We start from the raw sequence: 13459 nt of genomic DNA on the forward strand, positions 1-13459 counted from the left end.
ATGCTGCTGAGATTAAAGATGAGGACCTGATACTCATACATGGAATTTATGTGCCAATCTGTCATGCTTGTGCATGAATTCTTTGAAACTGTAACTCCTAATTAGGTATGTTTATACATGCAGGTTCAGTCTCAATGCATGCACTAATTAGACACACAATTGCGCCCCCAAGCCAAATGAGAATCAAGGCTTGAATAGTTCATCTGATATTGGTTACTGTATATTTTGCTGTGTGAAATATTTGTGTGCACATAGAATTATTAGTTTCCCATCACTAAAAATTGCCCAGTAGTTAAAAAAAATAAAATAAAAAAAACCCTCTGGAATTTTAATTAGTTCCAATGGGTATTTAATTTATATTAATTAACTCTGCTCATTGAATACCAGTCAATTATTTAAAAAAGACTATCAAATTTTAACTACAGACTCTGACATGCATTTACTACAGAATTGTTAAACCACGGTAAATGAGTGCCCTGTCTCTTGGTATTTATTTGAAGGGCTATAAAATCCTACTAAAGTCTCAGTTGTGTGTGCATACAGCCAGAGATAAATGCACTTATAAGAGTTAATTTAAAATAATTAGTAATTGCTGTTCAATTTCTTAAAAATTTAGCAAGAAACTCTATGCAAATCTCAGAGGGGTAGCCGTGTTAGTCTGCACCTGCAAAAGCAATGAGAAGTCCTGGGGCACCTTATAGGCTAACAGGTTTATTGGAGCCTAAGCTTTCATGGGCAAAGACCCACTTCATCAGATGCCTCTGACAAAGTGGGTCTTTGCCCACAAAAGCTTATATCAGTCTATAAGGTGCCACAGGATTTCTTGTTGGTTATGCAAATCTTCCAGCCATTGGAACAGCAAGATACCTAGGAATGTCTTTTCTGTTAAGCACTCACTGTTAGTGGGGTAACTTTTTAATAGACTTCCCTTCAATACGCTAGATAGTCTTCTGGTGGTAAATGAAGGGCATCTATTGTCAGAAGAAGATTCTGAATGAGATATAATTCTTGTTACAAGCTCAGTATCTGCATTTATGCATTTTTGGTTTCACAAAAAAGGTCGGACTTGGGTTAAGGAGAACCTGTTAAGACTATTTACTCTATTTCCTTCCAGTCTACAAATGTTAACAAGTTTTGAAGAATGACCCTATTAGATTTGGAAAAGGCTAACAGTGTTTGCTTGAATAAGAAGATGCTGACCCTCTCCAGAAATTGTTTTGTTGATTAGCTGAGGCAGCTGACTTAAGAGTTTCCCTGGGAACAGATGATTGAGGGCTGGGCTGAGCAGTCCTGAAGGAGGAATTATAAGCACAACCAAGCCTCAGAGGAAGACTTGAGCTAACTTTCATGCTATTTTGTTGTTTTCTCTATTAATAATGCCAGACGCTAGCAAATATAGGAGTTTGGATTTTAGAGAAACTATGTTTCTAGGGCAGACTGGTGGACAGGTATTTGCCACAGAGTGATTTTAAAGTTTGATCAGATAAAAGTGTCATGTTTTCTCTTTTAATTTCAAATAATCTCTAGCCACAAAGAAAAAATAAAGAGGGCAGGAGAACCAGCGAAAGAGGGAACATAGAGGCTTTATTGAAATAGCTTCTTTATATTTAGATGTGAACTTTTATTGAGAACTGCAAGTCCTGCTGCCTCGAACAGTCCACTACAAGTGGGTGTTTGAACACTTCAAACCTGACTCAGCATATCTCCTTAGGACGTATTACTGTATTGCTGGTCATTTCAAGACTGTCTTTCACCTGTGGTAGTGGAATAAAAACAGTGGCCAGGTCAGAGCAGAGGATGACAGAGGTGACTGAAAGGTAAGTGTCACTGTGGGAATAACCAAAACGGTCTTTTAAAAATACATGGGGGGGGGTGTGATACCACAGTATCTATTACTTTTTAAAGGGCTTATTTATACTAGCCCAGAAGATCAACCCCCTCAGGATTGATCTTCCAGGATTCGATTTTGTGCATCTCATATGGAGGCGTGAAATCAAGCTCTCAGGGTTGTCTTGCAAGGAGTAAGGGTGCTAGATGGGAGAAACTCTCCTGTCAACCTTCCCCTGTATAGACAGACAAGTACAGATAGGTTGATTTTAGCTATGCAATTGGCGTAGCTAGAATTACATATCTGCAGTTGACTTTCTTAGTCTAGTACAGACATCATGTGTGCATGGCATTAAACTTGACCTATAGCCAGTGCTTTTCTTCTAATCAAAAACATGCCAGAACTCCCTGCCATCAGGCATAACACCCTATCACCGAGGGTGGCCCCAACCCCCCACAGGCTTAACCCGCCCCCATGGCTCCCAGCCTTGGCACTGCTAGGGTTCCCCGGCCATGGCCTGGGATGCTAGCGGGGCTTCATGCCCCAGCAGCTCCTGGCCCCAGTGCTGCCCCAAACCACCCCCAGGCTTCCCCACTCCATGCCCCAAGGGTCCAAGCCACCCCCAGGCTTACTCCTCCCATGCCCCAAGGCCCCAAACCCCTAGGCTTGCTCCCATCAGGCCCCAAGCAACACCCAGGCTTACCTCCCCAAGGCCCCACATTGCCCCAGGCTTAACCCCCACTCACCCGGAGACTCCACCCATCAGGCTTAACCACCCTCCAAGGCCCCAAACCTCACCTACCTTGGATAGGAACTCCGCAGGCTGCCAGCTTCTCTTCTGCAGGGCTCCATCCCAGCTTCCAACACCCTGCTGCACAGGAGCAATAGGCCTCAAATTAACTGGTTTAACAGCCTCCTGCCAGCTGTTAAACCAATTAAATTGATTGCTAGTCTTTCAACCAGCAGGCTGGGTGGGAACCGCAAATGGCTCATTCATGAACCACTTGCAGCTCATAGCTGCCATGCCCAGCCGGGTTTAAAAATGGTGGTGCCAGGGAAAAAAGGTGGTCGTTGTGCCAGAAAAGAATGCTTCCTATAGCTAAAGGATCAAAAAGAAGTGCCATGGTGGTGTCTGTAAACAGGCAGGCCTATAATTTGCAACAGGTTTAGCATGGATTTACTGTACACAAGCTCTTCTTCAAGCCCCATACAGACAAGGAGAAGACTCGTACCCCCAAGGCTGGGAAGTCTACTGCCACCCCTGCAAGAAGGAAACGTAGAGTAGTGGTGGTTGGAGACGGAGGCGCCCATCTGTCGCCCTGACATTTCATCTCGGGAGGCGTGCTGCCTGCCGGGGGCCCATATCCAAGACGTTACGCAGGCATTGTCGAGGATTATCCGGCCCTCTGACTACTATCCCATGCTTCTCATCCATGTGGGCACTAATGATACTGCGAGGTGTGACGCTGAGCAGGTCAAGAGTGACTTCAGGGCTCTGGGGGCATGGGTCAGGGAGTTTGGGGTGCAGGTGGTATTCTCTTCAATCCTGCCTGTTAGAGGTAGGGACCCAGGCAGAGACAGGTGTATCCTAGAGGTGAATGCTTGGTTGTGTAGATGGTGTCGCCAGGAAGGCTTTGGTTTCTTTGACCATGGGATCCTTTTCCGGGAAGGACTGCTAGGCAGAGATGGCATTCACCTTTCGAGGAGGGGGAAGACCATATTCGGACACAGTCTGGCTAACCTAGTGAGGAGGGCTTTAAACTAGGTTCGACGGGGGCAGGGGAGCAAAGCCTGCAGGTAAGTGGACAGCATGAATACATGGGAGATGAATTTGAAATGGGAGGGAGTATGGGCTACACTGGGAGAGTAAAAAGAGGTCCAGGGCAAAACTGGGAGGCAAGACCAAATCAATGCCTGAGATGCCTATATACAAATGCAAGAAGTATGGGAAATAAGCAAGAAGAATTGGAAGTACTAATAAATGAATACAACTATGATATCGTTGGCATCACAGAAACTTGGTGGGATAATACTCATGATTGGAATGTTGGTATTGAAGGGTACAGACTGCTTAGGAAGGACAGACAGGGAAAGAAGGGAGGAGGTGTTGCCTTGTATATTAAAAATGTACACACTTGGACAGAGGTGGAGATGGACATAGGAGATGGACGAGTTGAAAGTCTCTGGGTTAGACTCAAAGGAGTGAAAAACAAGGATGAGGTCCTACTAGGAGTCTACTACAGGCCCCCTAGCCAGGTGCAAGAGGTGGATGAGGCTTTCTTTAAACAGCTAACAAAATCATCCAGGGCCCAGAATTTGGTGGTGATGGGGGACTTCAACTATCCAGGTATATGTTGGGAAACTAATACAGCAGGGGACAGACTGTCCAATAAATTCTTGGATTGCATTGCAGACAACTTTTTATTCCAAAAGGTTGAAAAAGCTACCAGAGGGGAAGCTGTTCTAGATTTAATTTTAACAAGTAGGGAGGAAATTATTGAGAATTTGAAAGTGGAAGGATGCTTGGGTGAAAGTGATCATGAAATCATAGAGTTCACAATTCTAAGGAAGGGTAGAAGGGAAAACAGTACAGTAGAGATAATGGATTTCAGGAAGTCAGATTTTGGTAAACTCAGACAGCTGGTAGGTAAGGTCCCATGGGAAGCTAAACTGAGGGGGAAAACGGCTGAGGAGAGTTGGCAGTTTTTCAAAGGGACATTATTAAGGGCCCAAAAGCAAGCTATCCCGCTGTGTAGGAAAGATAGAAAACATGGCAAAAGACTGCCTTGGCTTAACCAGGAGATCTTGCATGATCTCAAAATAAAAAAGGAATCTTATAAGAAATGGAAACTAGGACAAATTACAAAGGATGAATATAGGCAAACAACACAAGCGTGCAGGAGCAAGATTAGAAAGGCTAAGGCACAAAATGAGCTCAAACTAGCTACAAGTATAAAGGGAAATGTAGTGAGTCAGTATGGCCTCCTGCAGACCCGGAGGCAAGGGAGGCTATGCAGAGGCCCTGGTGGGCGGAGCCAGAGCCAGGAGACCAGAGGCCCGCCCCTCAGAGGGCGGGGCCAAGGGCTAGAAGAGCCAAAGGCAGGACTCAGGACCCATTTGTGCCTGGGCCTCCGGGCAGGGAGGACGTGCCTGCACGAGCTCCTTGGCGCCAAAGGGAGAGGGCCTGCTGCTGCCCAGCCAGGCCGGAGGAGCAAGCCCCCAGCGGCTCCAAGCAATCCCGGGTCCATATGCCCCAAGGGGACTACCCAGACTTCCCAGACCTACCAGGTCCTTCACGCTGGCAGAGACCCCCCGCCTTGGAAGAAGCCCCAGGAGTGGGCTGCCCCAGAGTCCCGGCGGATCCTTACAGCACTCAGGCCCAGGATCGCCTTGGGTCTCCTGTATTACCGCCACCCGACTACCCTAACGACATTGTTATGGACGACTGGCCGGACACCCGAAGGTGGATGACCTGGAGGAGACCGACCTAGGGGGACCCCTTGACCAGATGGACTGGGACCTTCCGCCAGCAGAGGTCGAGGTAGGAAGTGGGCCGGGGAACGACGCTCACAAACCCATGGCAGTGTGTTGCGGTCTGGATCCCCACTGCTGGGGTTGCGTGTGAGCGACCCCCCGGGCCGGGTCGCAGTGGAGTGGGAGGGCCTGCGACCCCCTACCCCCCTCCTTGACAGGGCCAGCCTGTGCTGGGCCTGTGCGAAAACCCTTGTGTTGCTGCCCCGCCCCAGACTGAGGGCTGGGCCTGCGCTTAAACCCCTGGGTTGCTGCCCCGCCCCAAACTGAGGGCTGGGCTTGTGTTTAACCCTTGTGTTGCTGCCCTGCCCTGGACTAAGGGCTGGGCCCAGAACTGTGCTAGTACTTGGGGACTGCTGCCCTACCCTGGACTGAGGGCGGGGCCCAGAACTGTGCTAGTACCTGGGACTGCTGCCCTGCCCTGGGCTGAGGGCCGGGCCTAGAGTTGTACTATGACCTGTGAACTGCTGCCCTGCCCTGCCCTGGACTGAGGGCTGGGCCCAGAACTATACAACTCTTGTGAACTGCGGCCCCGCCCTAGATTGAGGGCTCGGGCCTGTATGGTGTTGTAGCGGTGAGCCGCTGACCGCCCGAACTGAGTACGGGCTGGTGCTCTAACCCCCTTTTTGCTGCCGCCCGCCCTAGGTCAAGGGGCTGGGCGTCTCTGGACTTGTCACAGGAAACAAGAAGGCTTTTTACAAATACATTGGTAACAAGAGGAAGACTAAGGAGAGGGTAGGGCCATTGGTCAGTGAGGAGGGCGGAACAGTAACAGGGAATTTGGAAATGGCAGAGATGTTTAATGATTTCTTTGTTTCAGTCTTCACTGAGAAATCTGAAGGAATGCCTGACATAGAGAATGCTAGTGAAAAAGGGGTAGGCTTAGAAGTTGAAATAAGAAAAGAACAAATTAAAATTTACTTAGAAAAATTTGATGTCTGCAAGTCACCAGGGCCTGATGGAATGCATTCTAGAATCCTCAAGGAGCTGATAGAAGAGGTATCTGAGCCTTTAGCAATCATTTTTGGTAAATCGTGGGAGATGGGACTGATTCCAGAAGACTGGAAAAGGGCAAATATAGTACCCATTTATAAAAAGGGGAACAAGAATAACCCGGGAAACTACAGGCCAGTCAGCTTAACTTCTGTGCCAGGAAAGATAGTGGAGCAGGTAATTAAAGAAATCATCTGCAAGCATTTGGAAGGTGGTAAGGTGCTAGGGAATAGCCAGCATGGCTTTGTTAAAAACAGATCATGTCAAACCAGTCTAATAGCTTTCTTTGATAGAATAACGAGTCTTGGGGGTAAGGGAGAAGCAGTGGATGTGGTATACCTAGACGTCCGTAAAGCATTTGACACGGTCTCACATAATATACTTATCAATAAACTATGCAAATACAACTTAGATGGGGCTACTATAAGGTGGGTGAACAACTGGCTGAATAACCGTACCCAGAGAGTAGTTATTAATGGTTTTCAATCCGGCTGGAAAAGTATAACTAGTGGGGTTCCGCAGGGGTCTGTTTTAGGACCGGTTCAGTTCAATATCTTCATTAACGATTTAGATATTGACATAGAAAGTACACTTATTAAGTTTGCAGATGATACCAAGCTGGGAGGGGTTGCAACTTCTTTGGAGGATAGGGTCATAATTCAAAAGGATCTGGATAAACTGGAGAAATGGGCTGAGGTAAACAGGATGAAGTTTAATAAGGACAAATGCAAAGTGCTCCACTTAGGAAGAAACAATCAGTGTCACACATACAGAATGGGAAAGGACTGCCTAGGAATGAGTACAGCAGAAAGGGATCTAGGGGTTATAGTGGACCACAAGCTAAATGAGTCAACTGTGTGATGCTGTTGTGAAAAAGGCAAACATGATTCTAGGATGCATTAACAGGTGTGTCGTGAACAAGACACGAGAAGTCATTCTCCCGCTCTACTCTGCGCTGGTTAGGCCTCAGCTGGAGTATTGTGTCCAGTTCTGGGCACCGCAGTTCAGGAAGGATGTGGAGAAATTGGAGAGGGTCCAGAGGAGAGCAACGAGAATGATCAAAGGTCTAGAGGACATGACCTATGAAGAAAGGCTGAAAGAACTGGGCTTGTTTAGCTTGGAAAAGAGAAGATTGAGGGGGGACATGATAGCGGTTTTCAGGTATTCAAAAGGGTGTCATAAGGCAGAGGGAGGGAACTTGTTCTTCCTTGCCTCTGAGGATAGAACAAGAGGCAACGGACTGAAATTGCAGCAGGGGAGATTCAGGTTGGACATTAGGAAAAAGTTCCTAACTGTCAGGGTGATCAAACACTGGAACGAATTGCCAAGGGAGGTGGTAGAATCTCCATCACTGGAGCTATTTAAGAAGAGGTTAGATAGATGGCTTTCAGGGATGGTCTAGAAAATGCTTGGTCCTGCCATGAGGGCAGGGGGCTGGACTCGATGGCCTCTCGAGGTCCCTTCCAGTCCTACTCTTCTATGATTCTTTTCCTTAGTTGCTGGAAGCTTATGGTAAATTGTCACTAGTAAGCGAGAAGGTGGGGGTGATGCAGGGTGGGCGAATTCTCTTGCTGCACAGTGCACTATCCACAGAAGGAGCTGGTTGAAAATAACCAGACTATTGCTTCCCTTTATAAGGGCAAAATTCTGCATGAACAAAGAACTAGGAGAGTCATGACTGATGGCTGCACTCACATTTGAAAAGCAGATAAGACAGTGAGTTTTATACACACATTCTCTCTCCCCACCTCTCTCACCCTCTTAGCTTAGCAACCAGCAATCTTTCTGAGGCGGAATGCCGAAATTTGACTTTTGACCTCTATGTGTGGGTCAAGTGTTGGTGATCCTTGTTAAAGTCACTAATAGTCCTACTTACAACGGCTTCATTAATAAATAACTTAAGAGGCGGAGCTTTACTCTTTAGGTGGTGGTTGGTAGCATTAGCTGGTCTTTTGTTAATCTACAGGCAGCCTGGCGTTGAGCAAGCTCCCTGCTGCATGGGGGAGAAAAGCGGCGTAGCTGAGCTCCCACCCTGCGTGCTGATGAACATCAGCTCATGTACCACTCTTGGTGCTCGTGGTGGGGGTTGCTGACCCCTGTCTTAGCTTATGGGTCTCAGGACCGTGGAGGAGAGCTGCCACAAACCACAGCGTTTTAGTTGCTCACATAGAACATACAGAGTAAACTGCCCCCAAAACAAACTGAAAAGATTGTTGACAGGATGCTATTTAATTTCCTTCCAAATACCATTCATGCGAGTGATTCCTAAAGGCCTGAAACATGTACTGTGCTGCCCCTTTCTCTGCACACGCAATAGCACCAAAAGTCTGCCAGAGAATCACCTACGTAATGTAAGAACAATTTCAGTTGAGAGGAAATGATGATTGCAGGCTAATTGCTATAAACAGTCATATCCAGAAAGGGTACATATGTCCAGCAATCTGCTTTTAAATGCTCAGTCACTGGCTTACGCTGCTCAGAAGAAGCAGTGCTTGGCCTGCTGATGAAATGGAATCTGATGTCAATTAGGACTAGGTGACTGCGAAGGACAAAGTACGTGGGTAAATTTGGCTTTTCAGTTTAGTGCTCCTGACATTTCTTTGCATCAGCTCCCTGCATCCAAAGTGTCCAGCTGCAAAGTGCTTAACTTTTCACATCTCACTTCCAAACAGCTCTCAGGCTGGGACAAGGAACTGGCTCCTGTTAAAAATCAGTGCAATAATCGCAAGCAGCCGTTCCCAGCCCTGACAGAGTTGAACTCCAAGGCTCAAAGGAGTCTTCAAAGCATTAGCTAATGCAAAAATAATCAGCACTGTAGACCTTCACCAACACAAGATTCTCCTTTGCAGCAGAAGAGCATCTGCCAGCTTTCAACGTGAGCCTTTAAATCAGAATAAAAAGTCACTGAAAAGAACAAGCGAGGGCAAGCGAAAGATGTAACTTCAATAGGTACCTGGGGATTGCTCTAGGGGGGAGAAATTCCACAGGCTTTTTAACCCTATTTGGCAGGCCCTCCTCTAGCATTGGAAAGTTCAAGCACAATCATTTAAAGAGAGGTATTAGTTATGGCTAATTCCTCAGGGAGGAAGGATGTCCTGGTGACCTCAGTACTGAACTGGGATTCAGCAGATCTTGGCTCGATGCCTGGTACTGACACACATAGCCTGGGAGGCTCTTGGAATCTGTCTGGGCTTTAACACCTCATCTGTAAAACAGGGAAAAATAAATAATAATGATCCCTCCTTTCTCATAAGTTCTGTTTATATTGCAGGCACACTGGGACATGGATGGTCTGGTATGGGCACATATAGCACTAGCTAGGCTGGGGCCTCTCTGTAGTGTGATAATAGAAATAATCATTTATTAAGTGGCAGTGGAAGTCAGATATTGTAAACATGACTATGAGCAGAAACAAACCAGCAAACAGGCAAAAGCTGTAAGGGATTTCCCCTAAACCTAGAGTGGGTCAAATATTTCCTACTCTGTGCTGCATAAGGTACAAGATTCATAGCCAGCTTTAGTCAGTGTATCACAACAGGAATATTGCATCCACATCCAGTGTTCCCTGTAAGCTGAGCACTTGAGCAGCCACCCAGGGGAGAGTAAGATGCTGCCAAGCTGATTAGCAGAGCACCCACAGCTGGCAGCCTGTTTCTATTGGTGGTGCACATCCATACATACCTTGGCACGCATAACAAAAAGCATTCCACCCATGGATGTAAAATATGAGAGGGAACACTGTTCAAACCCTTTGACAATCTCACCTTATTGGAATCATCAGGTCTGAATCTGCCACTGCATATCTGGATGTGGGTATGATCTAAACTGAAAGGGGAAAAATCCCTCAAAGGCCCATGAGCACAGCTGGTTTTGTGATGCTTTGACCCATAACCCCAATGAGATTTCAGCTTGTTTGCACCTCTAAGCCACGTTCAGATCTGAATGTCCTCCCATTAGCCCATGCTTAAGTCAAGTCTACTTCTAGCACTGCACAGCTGATCTGGAATGGCCTTTACAAGTTCCAGTAAGGAAAAATGTAAATAATGTTCCACAGTCCTCTTTAATGCTAAAGATTCACTTGAACCAGAAGCCAAAGGGTTAAATAATATCCCAGAAAGAGCCCAATTTATGTCTAGGCTGAACCATCTGGAATTCACCAGTGAGAAACCACCTGGTAGCTTTCTACAGGGTTATTTTTAAATGAGCTTTTTATTTAGAAGTGGTATGCAGGGATGGAGCAGCCTCCACCCCATCCATGTTTGTGGCTCCCAGATCCATGGCTCTTGGAAATTTATGCTGAGGAGAGTGCAGTCCTGAAGGGCTGATGAAAGCAAACTGTCAGGCAAATAACTGAAAATGGAGGCGGGGGTGGGGAGGGCTGGACAAGCTGATTTTCTAGCATGGGCCTGTAAGCTATTAGCATGAGGCGTTGAAGTTCACCTTAAAACAAATGAGGTCTGCAAGCAGGGAGAGGCAGATGTTTCTGTCGCTCTTAGTGCTACTGTTTCAGTCCAAGATAAGAAAATGGAGGGCAGGAGATCATTTCCTCACCTGTGAAATACAGCAAACATGGTTATCTGTGGGGCCACAGCCCACCGAGCCCTCACAGCAGCTGTCTGGAGCCCAGGAGTGGGAATTCCAAAAGCACCTCCCATCTGTTGTCTTGTCCTTAGAATGGAAGCAGTGTGGACCGGGGAGTGTCTTCAAGTTTGTACAACATCTAGCACAACAGCTCCTGGTCCATGGCTGGGGCTCCAAGAGGCATTCACGCTACACATAGCAATGACACATTGAAGCCTCGAGTTAGCACCTCTGGTTCACCAAAGCACGACACAGGGCTGGCAGAGCGTTCCCTTTAGGAGGGGAATTTATCAATGGGGGCAAGTTAGTAGAGGCAACACAGCTGCTTCCTACACCAGCGACTCCCATCCCCCTGCAAGGGAGAGGGCTGGGGGCATTCTGGGAGGGGTTGGGAGCAGACATGATGAAGTGCAACTCCTCCATGCCTGCTCCACTGCTGGCCGACCGTCCTTATGCCCCCTGCAGCTTTAACTCTCGTCTGAGAAGCATGACCAAGGGTCTGGGAATGCAACTGCTTTACTGGAGTTCATATTCAAATTTGACACGTTAACACGTGGTATGAACAGAGACAACAACTACCTCACGCGTGACAAGGACTGCTTCTCGGGCAAGACAGTTAGCACCCCCCACCCCTTCACCCCCCTCCTTCAGTCCTACGTACTTGATTTGTCAGGCTTCATTGCAATTTCTTTTGGACCTGTGTACTTGCAGATGTCACCCTGCGCCGATAATGCGATTGATCTGAAGAAGTGGCTCTGTTCCACAAAAGCTCATCACCAAATAAATCATTTTGTGAGTCTTTAAAGTGCTACATTTCTGCTGCTTTGTTTTGCTTTTCAAAAGCATCACTGCACTCAAGCTTAATCAGGGCCTTAAATTTCCTGCTCCCAGATTTATGCAGTCAGAGGCTAGTCTCTCCTCCTTTCTCCGGACACCACCACACACGGCACAATGACAACTGCATTCTTGGGCTCCGAGGGACACATTCTGCTCTTTTATGCCTGAGAAAAGCGAGTGGCTTTGCTGGGTTTGAGGAGGGAGAACTGAGACCAGATTTCACCCTGCACGTTCACTGAGCTGCTTTAGAGGAAAAGTAAAATTATTATTCCAAGTCATGATCTCATGGGAACAATGCATTGAGCTTTTAAGTGGCAGGAACTTTTGTTATTGGGTGTAATGTTGTCCATGCTGTGGGCAACTATAATCCCTGTCCATGCCAGCCATAAGCCTATGCAACCTCTCTCCACTGCACTGCAGAACTACTCGAAAACAGGGATTGTTGAAGGGAAACCTGCAGGGAGTCACAGCTGCAACCTAGGGACTCATCCACAATCAGGCATTTTGTTGCACTTCAGCTACGCAGGGCTAGGTCAGCAGGTTGGGAAGCAGATGAAAGTCTGTGGGACACCAGGAGGATCCAGTTAGAGACCTGGCTCTAAAATTGTCGTGGAGTGGGTAAAACAAACAATAGCCTACATATGGTTATGTCTCCCACAGTCTCCATTGCTGGTAGCTTGTAAGCTTCCCCCAGGCCCCGAGTAGCATTTTGTTTATTTACATCTAGAGAACATGTTCCAAAGGATGATTTACTTCAGCGGAAAGAACCCAGATGAGTACGTGGTATCAATAACCTGGTCTTCCACTTTTCATTGGCTTGTAAGTGGTCGACAACTCACCCAGGTTGTGGCCAGTCATCTCCAACTTGATTTCCACCTCACTGAAGGTCTTGAAGTTGTACATGCCAGCCATGCTGCCCGCCATCTCAGGGAGGATGATCATGCTGTGCGGGTGAGTTTGACTACCTCCAGCTTCTCCACAGGAGGATCCTCCTTCTTGGCCTTGTGAAGGCCCTTCAGGAGGGAATGCTGCTTACGACACAGGCCCTGATTCAGACTCCTGCACTGGTGAGCACTGTACAGCTGCATCAGCCACTCGTAGGACATATCAAGTAGCTGACTGAGGCCAACACCTCGGTAGATGAATTTCCTAAACGCACGTCTCTTCTTCTGTTTGACTTCCACCATCTTGGCAGTGCCTCTTCAGAAAAGGCCAATCTTGTCCAGGCAGAGGCTTCTTAACCCAGTCAAGTGAGCTGGATACTCAGGTCAGAACTGGTTTCTGTTCCTGTGTGTGCTATTTTCTGTGATCTTGGGAAAGTTAGACACCCTGTTTTCAAGAGTACCCTTAATTTTAGCTCTCTCAGTTTTGGTGGGCCCAGCCTGAGATACCCAAGCACTGATTTTAGGAGGGGTACTGAGCATTCAACCCTCCCATTGATTTCAGTAGAGAGTGTGGATGCTCAGCACATCTGTGAAATAAGGTATCTCAAAGAGGGCACCTCACAGCTAGCACGTTAGAAATTTTGCCTTGACTACTCTGTACTTCAGTTAATCCATCTGGAAGATTCTGAAACTCCAGGGTCAGTGGTGAAAGTCTATGGTTCCCATTACAGCTGGACAGGTTGTTCCTTCTGGCCTTACAAAAAATAGAAATGAGGGCAGTGACCCTTCCCCACTTTTGCGTAAA

At 47.1% G+C, this 13459-nt stretch overlaps 1 pseudogene; it reads right to left on the reverse strand.

Moving 5' to 3' along the window:
* Positions 1–12519: 12519 nt before the first annotated feature.
* LOC142021272 (small ribosomal subunit protein uS19 pseudogene) lies at positions 12520–12975 on the reverse strand (annotated as a pseudogene).
* Between the last annotated feature and the right edge of the window lie 484 nt (positions 12976–13459).

The sequence above is a fragment of the Carettochelys insculpta genome, chromosome 15, assembly GCF_033958435.1.
Source record: "Carettochelys insculpta isolate YL-2023 chromosome 15, ASM3395843v1, whole genome shotgun sequence".
Classification (NCBI taxonomy): domain Eukaryota; kingdom Metazoa; phylum Chordata; order Testudines; family Carettochelyidae; genus Carettochelys; species Carettochelys insculpta.